Source organism: Colias croceus, chromosome 23, assembly GCF_905220415.1.
Source record: "Colias croceus chromosome 23, ilColCroc2.1".
Classification (NCBI taxonomy): Eukaryota; Metazoa; Arthropoda; class Insecta; order Lepidoptera; family Pieridae; genus Colias; species Colias croceus.
This window is the reverse complement of record NC_059559.1, coordinates 2,989,360-3,006,743: the sequence shown is the minus strand read 5'-3', so window position 1 is coordinate 3,006,743 and position 17,384 is coordinate 2,989,360.

Sequence of the window (17,384 nt, the reverse complement as noted above, 5' to 3'; positions counted from 1 at the left end):
CCTCACGCTCTCCTCTCCGACAGGCGGAGGTGTGGCTTGAAGGCATAGCATGCAATAGCTTTTTCGCGGCAGTCCCCGAGTGACACACGTCTTTTTTCCGTGCTCTCTTTTTCAGCATAATATGTACTTTAATAATAATTAATAATCCTCATTCCTTTCTTACTAATATTGTTTAACTTGACTTTATCAAGGGTCAACTCACACCAAAAGAGCGGTGAAGCGGAGCGCAGTTTCCGTGTCATATGAATTTTTACTTCTTAATTTATAAAACTTATTATCGCCTCGAGAGCCCTCTGCTATACTCGAGCAGAGGGCATCCGCGCGACTCGTTCGAGTTTCTCATGCGATAATAAGTATTATAGTAATGAAAATAAAGTTAAAATTCATATGGCACTGAAACTGCGCTCCGCTTCGCTGCGCTTCGCCGCTCTTTTGGTGTGAGTTGACCCTAAGGCAAAGAGTTTTTTCTAGATGTGACTTATAAAAGTTTGAATATCAAAAATGCTGTGATCTTAGCAATATATGTTTTCTTATTGTATCAACTAGAGATTAGTCAAATTGAATTGTAAATAATATGTTATAGCTATTGAATAAATGATGTAGATTTTGAAAGAATTGTTTTATTTTTACCAACCTTTACAAGACTAAATAGGTACCTATACAACATTAATTTGTTACATCTATACCTACCAATATCAGACCGCCTCCCAGGTTACAGTGGTTGACGCGTGAGCGTAGAACCTGGGTTCGATTCCCGGTGGAGACGAAGGAAAAAAATATGTCTCGGTCTGGCAGGACACAAAAGGCTAATCAGCTACTTGTCCCTAAAGAAAATCGATCAATGATACAGATGTATGCATAATGCATTACCCCAGTTGGGGACACGGGACTTCACTATACCAATATTATAAAGAGGAAATTTGTGTGTATGTTTGTAACGAATATACTCAAAAAGTACTGGATAGATTAATAGATTTGGATGAAAGTACAAAAAATATTTAATTTTTTTTTGGTTCTACATCAGAATAATACACAGTAAGTAAAATTAAGCCTAAGTACTGTGTATTATTCTGATATAATCATAATACATATTATGTATTACACATATAGACAGGCCTCCTATGAGGGTAAGGGTGCTTTTCCACCAGAGATGTGCTATGCGTTTGATATTCACCAATCATATTCATTCATGCATATAGCTTAGGTTTGATGGAAACCAAGAAGCTTATATCTAAATGGAAACGGACTCAATTACTAAGATGTGTTTATATGGAAGAATGCGTGATAAGGGTGCATCGTATAGCTCGAGATGCGCATCTTCCTCGCGCAGTTACATAGCATATTAAAAAGTGATATCACACTTTAACACCTTAGCTATTAATATTTTTGCATTATAGATGCATACTGCATAGCATACCTATAATAGTAGATAAACACCCTTAATTCCATAATATTTCAATGCTAGCCACATGTAAAGTATACATGTTAGAAAACTTGTTTGGGAGTAGAGATGTGTGATGTGTTTCTAACAGTCCTATAAAATGCGTAAGGTCTGCATTTTTATTGCATTCTTAAGCGCGTCACACACAGTGAAGATACGTAAGTAGATAAGATAATAAGTAGGTATTTTATGTTAAGATTCTCTTATGTAAAACGTTATAGTATCTTAAGGTATCCGGTATCAGCGATCTGACCATCATTTTTCTTTTTGTCATTGCGTACTAAGACCCCTGTATAGAACCGCCATCCTGTTACAAATGACCCACAAAATTTCGGGTCATTTGTAACAGGATGGCGGTTCACCGGCTTCACCGTGTGTAACGCGCCTTATTGCATTTTGACCAAACGAACACAGGTTAGAGCTTGAGCAAGAGCATTATTTCGTGTTCATATATTTTAGTGTAAATGAAAGCTCGTATCAATATTACTTAAAACATTGAGTAGAATTTTTTCGAACGCACTAAGAACAACGCAAGAATGCTCTACGCCTGTTTACACAATTTGACATACCTAGGTACTTAGTGGGTTTAGAATGCGCATTGTGAATTCGCTTGTTCGATCTAAATGCACTGTTATGTGTAACTCCTGTTACCTACTTTAATAAATAGGATGAGCATAAAAAAATCAAGGCTGTTCTTTATAATAATTATAAAAAAAACGAATTACTAACCTTGACCATATTTTTTATAACATTACTAGCTTACCGCCCGCGGCTTCGCCCGCTTTCTCTAAAACGATTTGAAATTTAAACTACCTATTCTATCTCTCAAGTTGGATCGAACTGCACATGGTGTGCGAATTTTATTATAATCGGTTAAGTGGTTTAGGAGTCCATTGAAGACAAACATTGTGACACGAGATTTATATAGGTATATTAAGAAGAAGATAACATATATAAGCGTTAAATAAATAAACAGGTACTTAGTTAGGTATTTGAATAAAAAAATAATTTAACAGAATCAGACTTTATTAATCAAAAAGTAAATCAAACCAATAATCTCTTATTAGATAAATTAAAACAACAAATTCAATTGAACATAAAATATAACATGCTACAGTGTATAGAAATTTAATATTTAAATTCACAAGTTCATAAAATTTCTGAACAGATTTTGATGGATTTTAACGATATTATAAGTAAAAAGGTGTACTTAGATAGGTTATCAATTATGATCTATTTTACTACAGTTGTCTCTTTCGCTCATCATTCGTGCCATCTCACTTTGACGACTGCCGTTTTTGAAGATCGAATGTTGTGTTGGTAACATATCTACATTTTTAACAATATCATTTTTAATTTTTAACATTGATAAAAAATAAATAAATCCACTTAACAGTCTTGCATTCAATAAAATTATAAACATACACGAAAAAAAAAACAAATTCTTATTTTATTTTAAGTAAGTACCTATTATAAATTATAATAACTAGTTCATATCTACTATATTTGTTTTTTATTTGTTTCCAATATTCAATGCAATACTTCAACATTATGCTCCATGCGCACGTGGTGAGTCCATGCGTCGATGTTTTGAAATAGCTGTAAAAGATAATTGCTTTTAAAAACATATAAGTAGGTAGGTAAGTATTTAAAATTCCCACAATTTCCAAATCTTATCTTAACATAAAAAAAATAAAAAAAAATAAAAAATAAAAAAAAACAAAAAAAAATTAAAAAAAAATAAATAAATAAATAAAATAAAATATTAACATTATTATTATTATAATATAGAGCGAAGCCGTGGGCCAACCTATACCAACACAACTATAACATACATCTACCAGCATTTACAGTACACCGGGTGAGTTTTTGAACTGGGCGTCGTAAGCGAAATCAGACTGCTAAAAGGATTCACAAAACCAAAACTGCAGCATCCGATTTTGAAAAATAAATGACAATGAAAAAAAAATCACCTAAACTTTGTACACGAATCAGTAGTGTCTCTAACTAAGGTCTCTAATAAGAAAAACTCATAAACAATGTCCCAACTACAAAAATCCTAGATTACCTACAACTACTCTGAATAAAGCACAATGTATGCATGAATTGCATGATGGACATGTAAATATGAAGTAATTCCTTGAAATTTTACACTCAACGCGCCGAAAGTCACTTCAATATGCGAAAGTGTGTAATTTGTTAAAATATTTTTTTTTCTAATCACTACGGAGAAATTTTATGAAATAGTATTTGTGTTATATGAGGGCTAGAATGATGAAGCCTTTTTTTCGGTGGTGAAATTTCATTCCATACCTTTAGTACCTAAGACGTGAGCGAAAAGCTAGTTCAAAGAAAAATAAACTACCTACAACTACCAACAACTATAACTATCCCCAGTGTCCAGTGTCCAGTGCCCAGTGTCCAGTGCCCAGTTTCCTGTGTCCATGCCCAGTGCCCAGTGTCCAGTGTCCAGTGTCCATGCCCAGTGTCCAGTGCCCAGTGTCCATGCCCAATGCCCAGTGTCCAGTGTCCATGCCCAGTGTCCAGTGCCCAGTGTCCATGCCCAGTGTCCAGTCCCCTGTGCCCAGTGCCCAGTGCCCAGTGTCCATGCCCAGTGTCCAGTCCCCAGTGCCCACCTCATGGCAGTACTCGCACGGGTACAGCTGCAAGCCGTGGGCCGCTATATGCCGCCGCAAGTGTTCAGCCGACTGCATGTTCGCGCCGCAAGTGTCGCATATGAGAGACTCGCTGTCGTTAGTGTCTTCTGTGTCTATGGGGGGAGGGTCGCGGGTTTTAGCGCGTTTCGGTTCACGCGGCTCGTAGTATGGACACGCTGGAAAGGAAGATTCATACATATGAATACGAGACACATTATATACGAGGACCTATACCTATAGATATCCAATATATTATATATTTATAACATGTATATGTTTTTGTATTTAATGTCATTGAAATAAATGTTTTTTTTTTCTTTCAATACCATTACCTACACACTACAAAAGCTTAAATTTAACTTTAACAATAACTTTAACAAATAATTTTGACAATAAAATAAAAAATTCCTTAAAACTTTCGGAACTAAACAAATGTCCACAGTCCAAAGCTATATAATGTTAGACATGCACTTTGCACAAACACCATATATGACGTAAAGTTATGCGAGCACACACACAAACAAAATCAAATACTCACTGCCATGGCCGACGTGCGTCTTATAAAACGTCACCAAAACTTTATCCAAAGTTTCCGTAACGATCATATGTGCGGGACACGCTTTGCCAGTTTTGTATATCTGCCTTTCAGGTGCCGGACGCTTGCCCTTGCCCTGTTTTGATGGTGTTTTCAACATTTAATAGGCAAACATACTTTAAATTTGGTAGCACTGAATGGAATTTACAAATTTTACAGAATAGAAACAATCAAGGTAAACCTTTTTCTATACCTACTAATATTATAAAGAGGAAAGGTTTGTATGTATGTACTATGTATGTATGGTTTTCACGCATAACTGAACTGAACCGATTACAATGAAATTTATCACACATATAGAGGGTAACTTAGATTAACACATAGGATAGGTTTTATCCCGGAAATCTTACGGGAACGGGAACTATGCGGGTTTTCCTTTGAAAGCGCGGGCGAAGTCGCGGTCGGAAATCTAGTTCCCTATAATTCTAAAACTACAATATTACCTGATACACATAAATGCCAGACTGGCTACACATATAGTGCGACCGAACACCCTCTATAGTCTGCTTGCTGGCTGTCGTCTTACGAAATCGGTACTTTGTCTCTTCTTGTATCGCGCTCTTGTATAGCATGAAGTCTAGAAAAATTTGATTCTTTTGTAATAAAATTAGAGTTTTTGTGGTCTTTAAATATATTTTTTTCTGAATTCATTTAATAAAACAACAGAACAGAACAAACAGGGTATTGAAGGGCTATAAACATTAAAATTTGCTATTATTCAATATGTTTGTTTGTTTTGCGTGTATACTCATCTTTTTGTGTGTACGTAAAACTATTTTCGTGTACGTTCGTGTGTATGCATCAGTATGTTTGTGTATGCGTGTGCGTGAGTGTATGTGTATAATCACCATCCAAGTGCTGAAATACAGTTGTTCGACTTGTTCAGTTTAATATGTGTGTGTGCATAAAAGTGTGTTTTGTCGTTAAATGTGGTAATTTGTCGACTTATGTATATATGCCTGTGCGTGTTTTTACATGTGTATACATGAGAATACATCAGCATGCTTATGTGTGTGTATGTATACTCACCATCCATAGTGCTGAACTCCAGTTGCTCGACTTGTTCAGTCAAGTTGTGACTGTGCAGCAAGTGTGCGCTAAAATTGGCGCCGTAGCTCACTCGCTCAGAGCATAGCGGGCAAAAGAACGCTTTGCGCTTTTCTACCTATAGTTCAAGTAATAAATTGTGTAAAGATATTTCATATGAGAAAGATATTTATTGCATTTATCAAACAAGTTAAAAAAGAAGAATTTCTGAATTCAACTGGTTTCATCTTGGGTTTGATAGCACAGAACTTTCGACTGGGTAAACCGATTTTGATGATTCTTTTTTATATTTGAAAGCTAGCCTTTTGCCTCCCGATTGGTCTGATTTCAACATATGCCCAAATTAGACAGTTTGAAAGCAGTTTAGTTTTTGTTAAAGAATAATTATCCTTACTACGAATATACAGAATTTTTTTTATAGTTGTTACGATTCAAATTTTTCACTTCACTTACGATAATATATGACGGAAGAAAGGACCCGAAGGCTATTTTTAAAAGATGACGTCAGCAATTCTGACGTCACCATCATCAGGGCAGGCGCTCATACTCGAAGTAGAACGCCTGTGGGTATTTTTACTGCCCTTTTATTCCACGTCGTAATTATAGAGAGAGCTCCGAACGCTCTAACGGCCGGCGCGTGAATGTGCTCTGTGCCGTCGGACGCTCGTATTTAAATTAAACCATGACTCACAAGAATTAGTTTGAGAGTGTTGCCACTCTAATTTTTGCAATGAATTTTTATCATTTTTAACAAACATTAATTATTTCGTTAATTTAACCACTTATTTAAAAAGATTTAAGTAAACTTTAGCTAGTTATAATTATTTAGTAGTTTGACGGTAGTCGTTTATTGTCGTTGCGCCGACACGGCCATACTGACAGGCGGTGCGCGCTCTGCACCAGCCTCGTTGTAAAAGTCTGTAACAATGTCAAGTTATAATCTTGGCATGTTTTTTGTCGGTTCTCGGAGAGTCTCGAAGGTTCTCGTAGATTTCTCGGAGGTTCTCGTAGATTTCTCGGAGGTTGGTTCTCATAGATTTCTCGGAGGGTCTCGTAGATTCTCGGAGGTTCTCGAAGGTTCTCGTAGATTCTCGGAGGTTCTCGAAGGTTCTCGTAGATTTTAAATTATTTAATCTAAGAAGCTAATCATGTTCTGACATGAAATAATGACAACTATTCATCCACAAAATACTAAACCAAAGTTACGTCTAACACGGCCATATTGACAATCGTACGTCCTCGTACGCCTTTTCTCGTATTACAATACTACGGTAGTTCATCTCGGGATTTCAAAAACACACTGCCTCGGCCACACTGACCTTACATAACACTAAACACTCCACATGACAGAAGCAGTCCGTTCGCGTATCATGCGACCAACACCTACTCATTTGTGACATAGGCAGATTCTCGAAGGTTCTCGTAGATTTCTCGGAGGTTCTCGTAGATTTCTCGGAGGTTCTCGTAGATTTATGCTTATCACAAAGAGAGGCGCAGATAGCACGCACAATTCCTTCGATGAACCACACTCCCGTTACAATAATCCACGTAACAAACTTTTACTTTACACAACGCACGAGAAAAACACAAACGCCAGTATGCCGTTACAAAACTACGTAAACGTTTAAAATTTAAAAAGAGTGAGCTTGAATTCTATCCAACTTCTGATGACGGAAGAAGAGGCCCAAGGCCATTTTTTAAAAAGAGTGACGTCAGCAATTCTGACGTCACCATCATCAGGGCAGGCGCTCATACTCGAAGTAGAACGCCTGTGGGTATTTTTACTGCCCTTTTATTCCACGTCGTAATTATAGAGAGAGCTCCGGACGCTCCAACGGCCGGCGCGTGAATGTGCTCTGTTCGATCGCGGGGTCATCCACGCAGGCCTTCACAGGCCTCGGGGTAACTGTTCGGGGCGACGGCCCCTTTCAGTGGTGGCATCGCCGCCTGCAACTACAGGCGGGGCACTGGGTGGGACCTAATGGTCCGAGGTGTCGTGTCCGGGAGGTGTCCTGCTGCAGTGCGATCGAGCCCGCGTGGTATCGCGGGCGATCTGCTAGCTGCTGCAGGGAGGAATGTCCGTGGGTGGAGCCACCCGCCACTTAGCGAGGTCGAGCCCGCCGGCAAAGTGCCGGGGGGCGCCCATCAGCCAGCGGCGAGGAAGCGGCCGTGTCCTAGGAGACTAGGTCACGTGGTAGGCCTCTTATGTCCGGCGGTCTCCGATGGTATGGCGCGATGCCCTGCAGATGCTGGGATCGCGCTCCGTCGGCGCGCGCGAACATAGAGGAACTCAGGCGACGAACGAAGTCGTCCAGGCTCTCCATGCGCAGGTCCCTGGAGATGACCTGATTCCGTACGAAGCGTGGTGCTCCGGAGATGGTGCGGAGCGCTAGCGACTGCTGCGCTCGCAGCGACTTGCGGTCCGTCTCGCTGGTCAGCGCGAACCACGCAGGGGCCGCATAGGTGAGTCGCGTGCGAACATAGGCCTTGTAAATGCACAGCTTCGTACGGAGAGGCAGGTGAGACGCCAGCATGGGGCGGAGTATGTTCCGCACGGCGCGCGTCTGGGCAACCACGTCCTTCACATGGGGCCGCATCGAGAGTGTCTTGTCAATGGTCACACCAAGATACTTGGCCGTCGGTGACCATTCGACGTTCTCGCCCATGAGAGACACCGGGGGTGGCAGAAGGCGCGCCCGTCCGATGGAAATCGCCTGAGTTTTCCCCACGTTGACCTTGAGTCTCCAGTCCTCCAGCCATGAGGGAAGTGCATCCAGTGCTCGCTGCATCTTTACCGATGCATGCTTGGCGTTCAGCGAGGTGGTTATAAACGCAGCGTCGTCGGCATACAACGCTAGGATGGCTCCGCCAGCGACTGGAATGTCGTCCGTGTATCTGCTATAGCAGACGGGCGACAGGCAGCTTCCCTGGGGCACACCGGCTCGGATGGGGCGCTCTGTGGACAGAGCATTTTCAACCGCCACTTGAAAACGTCTGTCTTGCAGGAAGGTGGCCACAGTCTTAACTACTCGACGCGGAGTAGTAGACGTGGACAGCTTGTAGATGAGTCCGGTGTGCCAGACGCGATCGAACGCTTTCTCCATATCGAGAAATACTGCGACTGACTGTTCTCGCTTGTTGTAGGCGGTAGCGAGGTGGTGCAGTACTCTCGTCACTTGTAAAGTGGTGGAGTGTTCGGCACGGAAACCGAACTGTTCGTCGCGTGGCTGAAGGTGAGGCGTAATGTGCAGCAGCAGTAGCTTCTCGAAGACTTTCGAGGTAGACGACAGAAGAGTGATGGGGCGATAGCTCTCAGGCAGCATGATGTTCTTGCCTTGCTTGGGAATCAGGATGACTCGGCCGAGCTTCCACGGGGATGGAAAGTGCCCGGTACGGAGGATTCCATTGAAGAGCCGCGTCAGCGTCGCGATGGCTCGCGGGGGTAGGTGACGCAGCGCTTCGTTGGTGACTCGGTCGGGACCGGGGGCTTTGCGCAGTTTAGTTCGTCGAATCATCCTTTGGACTCGACCAGGGGAGAACACGACGGGATCTTCTGTCGGCGGTATCGGCAATTCTAAGTAGTCCATCACATGTCGCTTGATGGTCTCTACGTGCTGCACATTCGCAGTCGGATTAGGCGTAAACTGCTTCTCCAGGAAGTCTGCGAAAATCTCCGCTCGATCCTCGGCGCGGTAACGTGGGGTTCCGTCACCGGCCATGAGGGGTCTAATCGGAGAGGGCTTCCTGGAGAGCTGGCGGCAAAGGCGGTGCATGCCGGACCAGTCATCGCCGGCTCGCTCGATGGCGGTGTGCCAAGATTCGACTGCTACCGTTTCCAGTGCGTCTGATATCTTGGCTGCCAGGGCGTTCAGCCGCGTCTTCATGGCCGGGCATCGCAGGTTTTGCCATAGTCTACGCAGCTTCCTCTTCTCCTCTAACATCGCTAATATGTAGGCAGGGAGCTGGGGTTTCTTGCGAGTGGATGCAGCGTCGAGTCTGGACTCGCGAAGCGCATTGGACAAGACTGCGCTGAAGTCCGTGGCGAGTCGGTCGACGTCTGCAGGGCTCTCGACTCTAAAGGACGGAGAATGTTCAGCCATGTGTTCGGCGAAGATTCTCCAGTCCTGGCGATGTTTCGGAGAAGGCAGCGATGTCGTCAATGGAGTCATTGTCAGCGTCAGGAGGACGGCTTGGTGGTCGGAAATGAGGTGGTCATCCAGGACGTCAAGTGACGGTGCAGCAACGAGGCCGCGAGCTACTGCTATGTCGATGACGTCCGGAGTGTGGGCTGCACAGTACGGGTAGTGCGTTGGGACCTCTGGTCCTAGCACTTCGTAACCGTGGCGGTCTGCATCGTCCAGTAGGCGTCTACCGTCCGGGCTCACGGTGTTTGAGTTCCACGCCGTGTGTTTCGCGTTGAAGTCGCCAGCGAGGATCGTGGGCAGTGGCGAGTCCAGCAAGGTTCGGACATCAGCCACTGCTAGTCGATTTTGTGGCGGCTTGTAAAAAGCGAACACACGGATGGGCTGGCGGTCTATGCAGATTTCTACGCCGAGGGCGTACGACGACTGCAACTGAGGTACTGGCAGCAGTTGGTGGATGAGGTTCCGACGGACCAGGACTGCTAATCCCCTGTAAGCAGTCCCGATCGGTGAGGTGTGGTCCTCCCGGTAGACAAAGTATCCGGAAACCTTCAACTTGTCTGCTGGTCTGAGGTGTGTCTCGTTAACCAGGCCGATGTCCACCTGACGCTGGGAGAGCAATGTTTTAAAGAGACGGGCTTTTTGAGCTGAGAGCCCGTCGGCATTCCAAAAAGCGATACGGAGCTCAGCCATAAGAGGCACAAAGCTCCGCGATACAGCCCAAGATCAGCGGTACTGGGTCACGCTGCTCTTGGATGGCTATCAGCACCTGATTAAGGGTACTGATTACTTTGGTTAATCGGGGGTCCAGTGGCATCACACGCTTCGCCTTCGTCCCCCGTACGGGGGCGGCGACCACGGTGGGCTTGGACGTTTTGCTACGCTGGGTAGGTTGCGGCGCGGCGGGCGGCGCGGAGCGTGGCCTAGAGGTGGATGCTGCAGGCGGTACACTAAGCAGTGCAGTGACTGGCGCTGCAGTAAGTGGCGCGGAAGGCTGTGCAGCTGGTGGTCGCTTTTGTGTGCGTTTGCCACGTTTACGGCGGCGCTTTCCTGTCAGCCCTGGCTGGTTGGCGGCAGCCATGAGCGAGCCAGGTGCATCGGCTTCTGTTGCGGGCGCACGGGCATTTGTGGCGGTGCGTGCGACGGTGCCTGCTCGGCGGTTGCGCGTCTCCTTGCGGAAGATGGGACAATTCGCATTATTAGCCGTGTGGGCGCCGCCACAATTGGCGCACGTTGGTGGTTCCTCGCGCGGACGTTGACACTCCTTCGCCGGGTGGTTCTCACCGCACCGCACACAGGCTATTGGCCGGTGGCAGTTTTGGGAGGAGTGCCTAAATTGCTGGCAGCGATGGCATTGCGCAGGTCCCTTTCTGCCACGCCAGGCCTCAATAGTGATCCCAGGCATACAGAGCAGTTCGCTCACCTCATAAATGCCTGGGATGAGATCCGGTGTCCGCTGCAATTGCGCGAACATCAAACAGCCCGGCCTACCTGGACGAGCGGGAATTGCGCGCACGTGCTCTGGGATGAACCCGAGCTCTCGCAGCTCTGTCTCTACTAGTGCCGGTTCTGTGTTAGCCGGCAGGCCGCGGATTGCTACTTTTACGCTTCTTTCAGCGGGCAGCGAGTAGCAAAACCAGGAGATTCCGGTATTGCTCTCCAGCTGCGTAAGATAGCGCTGGATGAGTCGGAACTCCTGGTCCGTCTTTGGTATGAAACGGACGCCCTTGCCAAATGGACGTCCGTTTGGGGTGTGCCCGAGGACCTTCTTTAACTCTCTAAAGTGGGTGGGCCAGTCGGGCAGCGTCTCCACTATAAGCGGGGGATAGCGGTTGGGCTGTTTGGTCGGCGGCGCGGCGCTCGTGGCGCCGGCAGCAGCAGAAGTGGAGGCAGAGGCTGCAGTGACGGTCGCAGTCGTATTAATGTTAGCGTTAGTCGCGGCGGGCGCAACGGTGTGCTCTGTGCCGTCGGACGCTCGTATTTAAATTAAACCATGACTCACAAGAATTAGTTTGAGAGTGTTGCCACTCTAATTTTTGCAATGAATTTTTATCATTTTTAACAAACATTAATTATTTCGTTAATTTAACCACTTATTTAAAAAGATTTAAGTAAACTTTAGCTAGTTATAATTATTTAGTAGTTTGACGGTAGTCGTTTATTGTCGTTGCGCCGACATATAATATACATTTTAACACAAACAGAAACTGAAATTTTATTATTTCCATAGATTAAAGATTAAGTACTTACCTCAAAACCATGAGCTTTCCACAGGTGAGCATTCAAAACTTGCTTCTGACTGAAGTCTCTGTTACAAATGTGGCATTTCTTACGATCGCGAGACGAATATTTCGGTGTGTGGTCGTTGCAGAGTTTTACTAAGGAAAAAATGTAGTGTCTGAAGAAGCTAAATTACTTATTTATTTTATTTATTGAACAAACTAAAGTAAGAAAAAGTAATATTACAAAAAGCCATCGTTTGTACAAGAGGCGGCCCTATTGCTAAGCAGCAATCTCCACCAGGCAATCGTAGTATTTATGTGTTAATAGTTAATTATTAGGCAATTGTTATCTACAAGGGTGACATGTTTGTTGACAATAACAATCTTAATAAATAAAAAATAAAATAAATAGGTTATAGGTACTTAAATGACTGTTACTGACTAATCGAAATGTTACAGTTTATACATAAATCACTCTGTATAGCATGTGCTATAAGGCCTGTTCAAACTGGAATGTTTGAATAGGCCTTTATGCTATACAAAGAAATTCACACAAATTAGGCGGTTCATATTTTTGTCATAAATAAAATCTATCCAATTACTTAATATTATGAAGCTGACATTTTGTTTTTTTTTGTTTCTTGATCTGAAGAACTACTGATGAATAGTCCATTTATTCAGGAAGAATTACCGCAGTTTTTACCCATTTCCTAGCTGATCATGTTACAAATAGATTAAGACTGCGTAACACAGTAATTAGTATAATATAAGTTACATTTAAGTTACATTTTCAGTCAGTAAGAGCGGCCGTACACGGACCGCTTCAAGCAGTTGAGGCCGACGCGGGCTTGAAGCCGCGACCGCGCAGTGAACTATAGACATTCATTCACCGCCGTACACGGACTGCTCGAGCAGTCGCGACCGCTTCAAGCCGTCAACTGCGCGGTTTGTAGCGACTGCTCGAGCAGTCACCGACTGACCGTTCGAGCAGTCCGTGTACGTCGCTCAGCCGTTAACTGCTCGAGCAGTCCGTGCACAGCCGCTCCAAGTCAATAGTTACTCACGTCCATGTTTCATTCTCAGGTGTGTGAAGCAAGCCTTCTTACTGTTGTAAACATTATCACAAAAGTGACAGGCGTATTGGCGGTTTTCGTTCTCCGACACACCGCTGTGACATCTGTCCATGTAAATGTTAATTAATTAGAAATCGGAAAAAGGGATGGATCGTTGGATAAATGCAGGTGAATTTGTTGCCAATTTGTTGCTGCAAAAAAAGTCGTGTCGATTTTTGGTACCTAGTTAAACATAAAAAAAATAATTTGTTAAAGTGTACAGACAAAATAGACAGTTAAAAGCTGGCGTGGCCAGTGTTATTTTTGGCGCTATTGAAAATAAATCAAGATCGAAGTTGCTGATTTTCAGTGATCGGTTTGAGCAACAAAATCATCAATTGCAACTAATTAGCAACAAAAAAGCAACACACAACGTTGTTTCTTTTTTTCTTAATTTCACAGATTTTTCATCGCCAGCTTTACAGACCTCAAATGCTCAGCCAAATGCCACACTTAACCACACTGTCTGCTTTCCAAACGCCTACTTTTCTTCAACCTTCCAGAAGCCTCTACCATTCTAGAACAGCCCAAAGCTATTTCCTCTCTCCTAGCCAATTTTTCAAACTATTTCCTAGATCCCACACTACACCACTGTTTTCTCTTCCCAGTTAGCACACATCGCCACAATTTTAACTATTCCTCCTACCCCAAAGCTAAAATACCCAGTCCCCTACTAAAATGCACAGCCATTTTTCACGCTTAAAAACTTTTTCCACTATCCAGCCACCATACTATGCCACTATTTCCTCTCTCAAGCCACTATTTCCTCTCTCAAGCCACAATTTCCTCTCCCAAGCCACAATTTCCTCTCCCAAGTCACTATTTCCTCTCCCAAGCCACTAAATTTTCTTCACCTGTTCAAATGATCAGCCAGATCTCTCAACGAGGCCCCACAGATCCCACACTCCCGTACCCTCCGCCCAGTCTTAGGTTCGAGTCCGTGCACCAAGCGAATGTGATGGTGTATCTCTTCTACTGTATTCATTTGTAAGTCGCAGTATATGCAAGTTGTTTCGTCGAGCGCTTCGATCTCGTGTTCCTCGTCATCGTCTGAAGGAAAGCAGATTATTGATTTCGTGTTTGAAAAATTTAAATGGGAGAAAAGAAAGATAAAAGGATAAAAAGAGCGTGTGTGCCGAGCACACGTGTCAGAAGTGAAACTTCTTTGCAAAATTCAAATATCCAGACCAAAATCGTAACCCTACTCCGTCACGGTATTGCTATGACTCGATGTTGCAATTTTACTCTCAACGCGTATAAAGAAGTTAAAAAACTACGTCATGTGGTGGGCTTCGGACCAACGCCATTAATAAGAATCACAAAACTAAACATACAAAAGACGAAGAAGACTCCAATCCGGCCTCATGATAGATTTTATTTTTATACATATTTTTATTTTTTTTTACATTATTTTTTCTACATAGCACATAGCATAACTTAAGAATTTTTCTTCGGTTTAAGTATTACCTGTATTGAGAATTTATATTTTCTGTGCAATATCTAATTAAAAAGAATATGAAAGATCGATTAAAAGTTCATCTCTCCTTTGTAATAATTCGTCATAACTAGTATATTATTATTAGTCTGTGGTCATAATGTTATGAATAGTTGTGAGAGCGCCACTGGGTAGGTATTACAAAATTAAAAACAAATAAGTTATTAGACTTAGGACTTAAATTTTGAACTGAAATGAAACCTCAAATTTTTGCTTTTTTCATAACCACTAGCATTTTTTCAGAATACTTTTTAAACGAAAATATAGGTATTTTTTTCCAATTTAAAATTTTCACGTAAGTTTATTTCAACAACATTATTATTTTTTAACTGTAAATTATAATAATAATTTAATACATACCTTCCATATCATCATTCCCACATCCCGAACTGCGGAAGCTACTTTGTCCTGGCATAGAATCTTCTGCTTCTAAGATTGTCTCATCTAGATATTCTTCATCTGAAACAAGTGTAAATTAAAATGGTTTAAAAAGTAAAAATTCGTTTTAGACAAAAACATATTGAAAAAAAAGATTATATTAGATTATATATAGATTATGATAGATACTTAAACACTAATAAAAATATAAATTAATTAACTTTATACAAAAAAAAAAATACCTACTTCAAAAATATTTAACGGTGCATTTACATCAAACGTATGCTCATTCTAAACCCACTATGTCAAATTATTTTAGTGTAAACAGGCGTAGAGTATTCTTTCGTGTTCTTAGTGCGTTCGAAAAGATTCTATGCAATGTTCTAATTACACTGAATACGAGTTTTCGTTTACACTAAAAGATCACGAAAGAATGCTCTTGCTCTAGCTCTAGCTCTATGTTGGTTTGATGTAAATGCACCGTAAGACGAATCTAAAGGCTGGTTCACACTTTGATTAGTGCGAGTGCAGGTGATTAGTGCAGGTGATTAGTGACTAGGTGTGGACAGCGACTGTTTAGTGCAAGTGATTAGTAGGCTGTGTAGTAAAGTGAATAGAAGCGTGTTCTATTTTTATGCGAGTGGACTGCGAGTAGCCACGTCCCGCGCGCCCTCCCTTCCCCCTCATTCGCAACGAGCCTGCACTCGCACTAATCACCTGCACTCGCAGTGAATTGGACACTACTCGCACTACTCAACTGCACTCGCACTAATCACCTGCACTCGCAGTGAATTGGACACTACTCGCACTACACACCAGCCTTGGCTGGTTCACACTTTGATTAGTGTGAGTGCAGGTGATTAGTGCGAGTGCAGGTGTGTAGTGCGAGTAGTGTCCAATTCAACTGCGAGTGCAGGTGATTAGTGGGAGTGCAGGTCAATGGTGCAATTCGCGACGCTACACACTACGCTAAACACTAAACACTAAACACTCGTGTCCAGACGTGTTTAGGCAGGCACACTGCGAGTGAGGGGGAAGGGAGGGCGCGCGGGACGTGGCTACTCGCAGTCCACTCGCAAAAAAATAGAACACGCTTCTATTCACTTTACTACACAGCCTACTAAACACTTGCACTAAACAGTCGCTGTCCACACGTAGTTACTAAACACCTGCACTAATCACCTGCACTCGCACTAATTAAAGTGTGAACCAGCCTTACGACACTAAAGTTAAAACACATAGGTACGTACATACTACATAATATTGTATCACTCTAAAAACATAACCCCTCTTTGAGCATTCATGCAAAAAATTTCGTCAAATGCGATACAGGAAGAACTGTCAAAATTAAATGTTGTGTAGAAAAAAATATCCATGAAACTTAAAGATTATCTTCCAAATAAATACCTTTATTGCCGCTGAAGATTATAAACGAGAAAATATCACTCAAATCGGAGACAAGATGCACAAAATGCTTATGGATAAAAAATGCTTAAGGAGCATTGAGATATACATATGGAGACGACACCGCCTACATCACTTATGTTCCGCTCAACATACGCCATATGGCGTAACTGCACACTCATTTTTTATTTGTTTTAAAGTGAAACGCATCAAATATGCCATCGTGTGTGTTACGATATTGCACAAATAATACAAATAATACGGCAAAGTGCAAAGGAATTACTTTCATCGGTAAGTACCTAACTAGAATTTTTAAAACTTAGTTAGAGCAAAAAAATGGCGTACAGATTTTGTTCGTGGTGTCTCCTCCATACCAAGTAATATTATCTCAATGTTATGGAGTTGATAATTCTTATAAAAATATTTAATGAGTCATGTCTAATAAAAAGTACCTTCGAAATATGATTGCAAAGTTGGTGGCTTATCAATTGGTTTCTAACTTTCTAATAATCTTACTAATAATATGAAAAACAAATTAATAAAAGGTACCAGCAAATTTATTTAATTTTTAGAGTAGAAGTAGGTTGGTACTCACTTTTAATACTCTGCAGCATTCTTATGTTTTCAGTTGTCTGGTTTTTAAAAAATAACGCCTTTTCTAACGAATCCACGCAAATAGCACAAATATATTTAAAATCATTTGATACCTGAAAAAAATAAGAGAAAATTATGAATGGCTTGATAAAACAATGCATTTAAAATTTCGTTGAACAACCTTAAAATTGAAACAAGTTTCTAGCATTTGCGCGTAAGTTTCGTCATTGTTTGTGTAAATAGCAAATAGGTCGCATAAATCATTAGTGCTCATGCAACTAATGCAACCTATGAAGT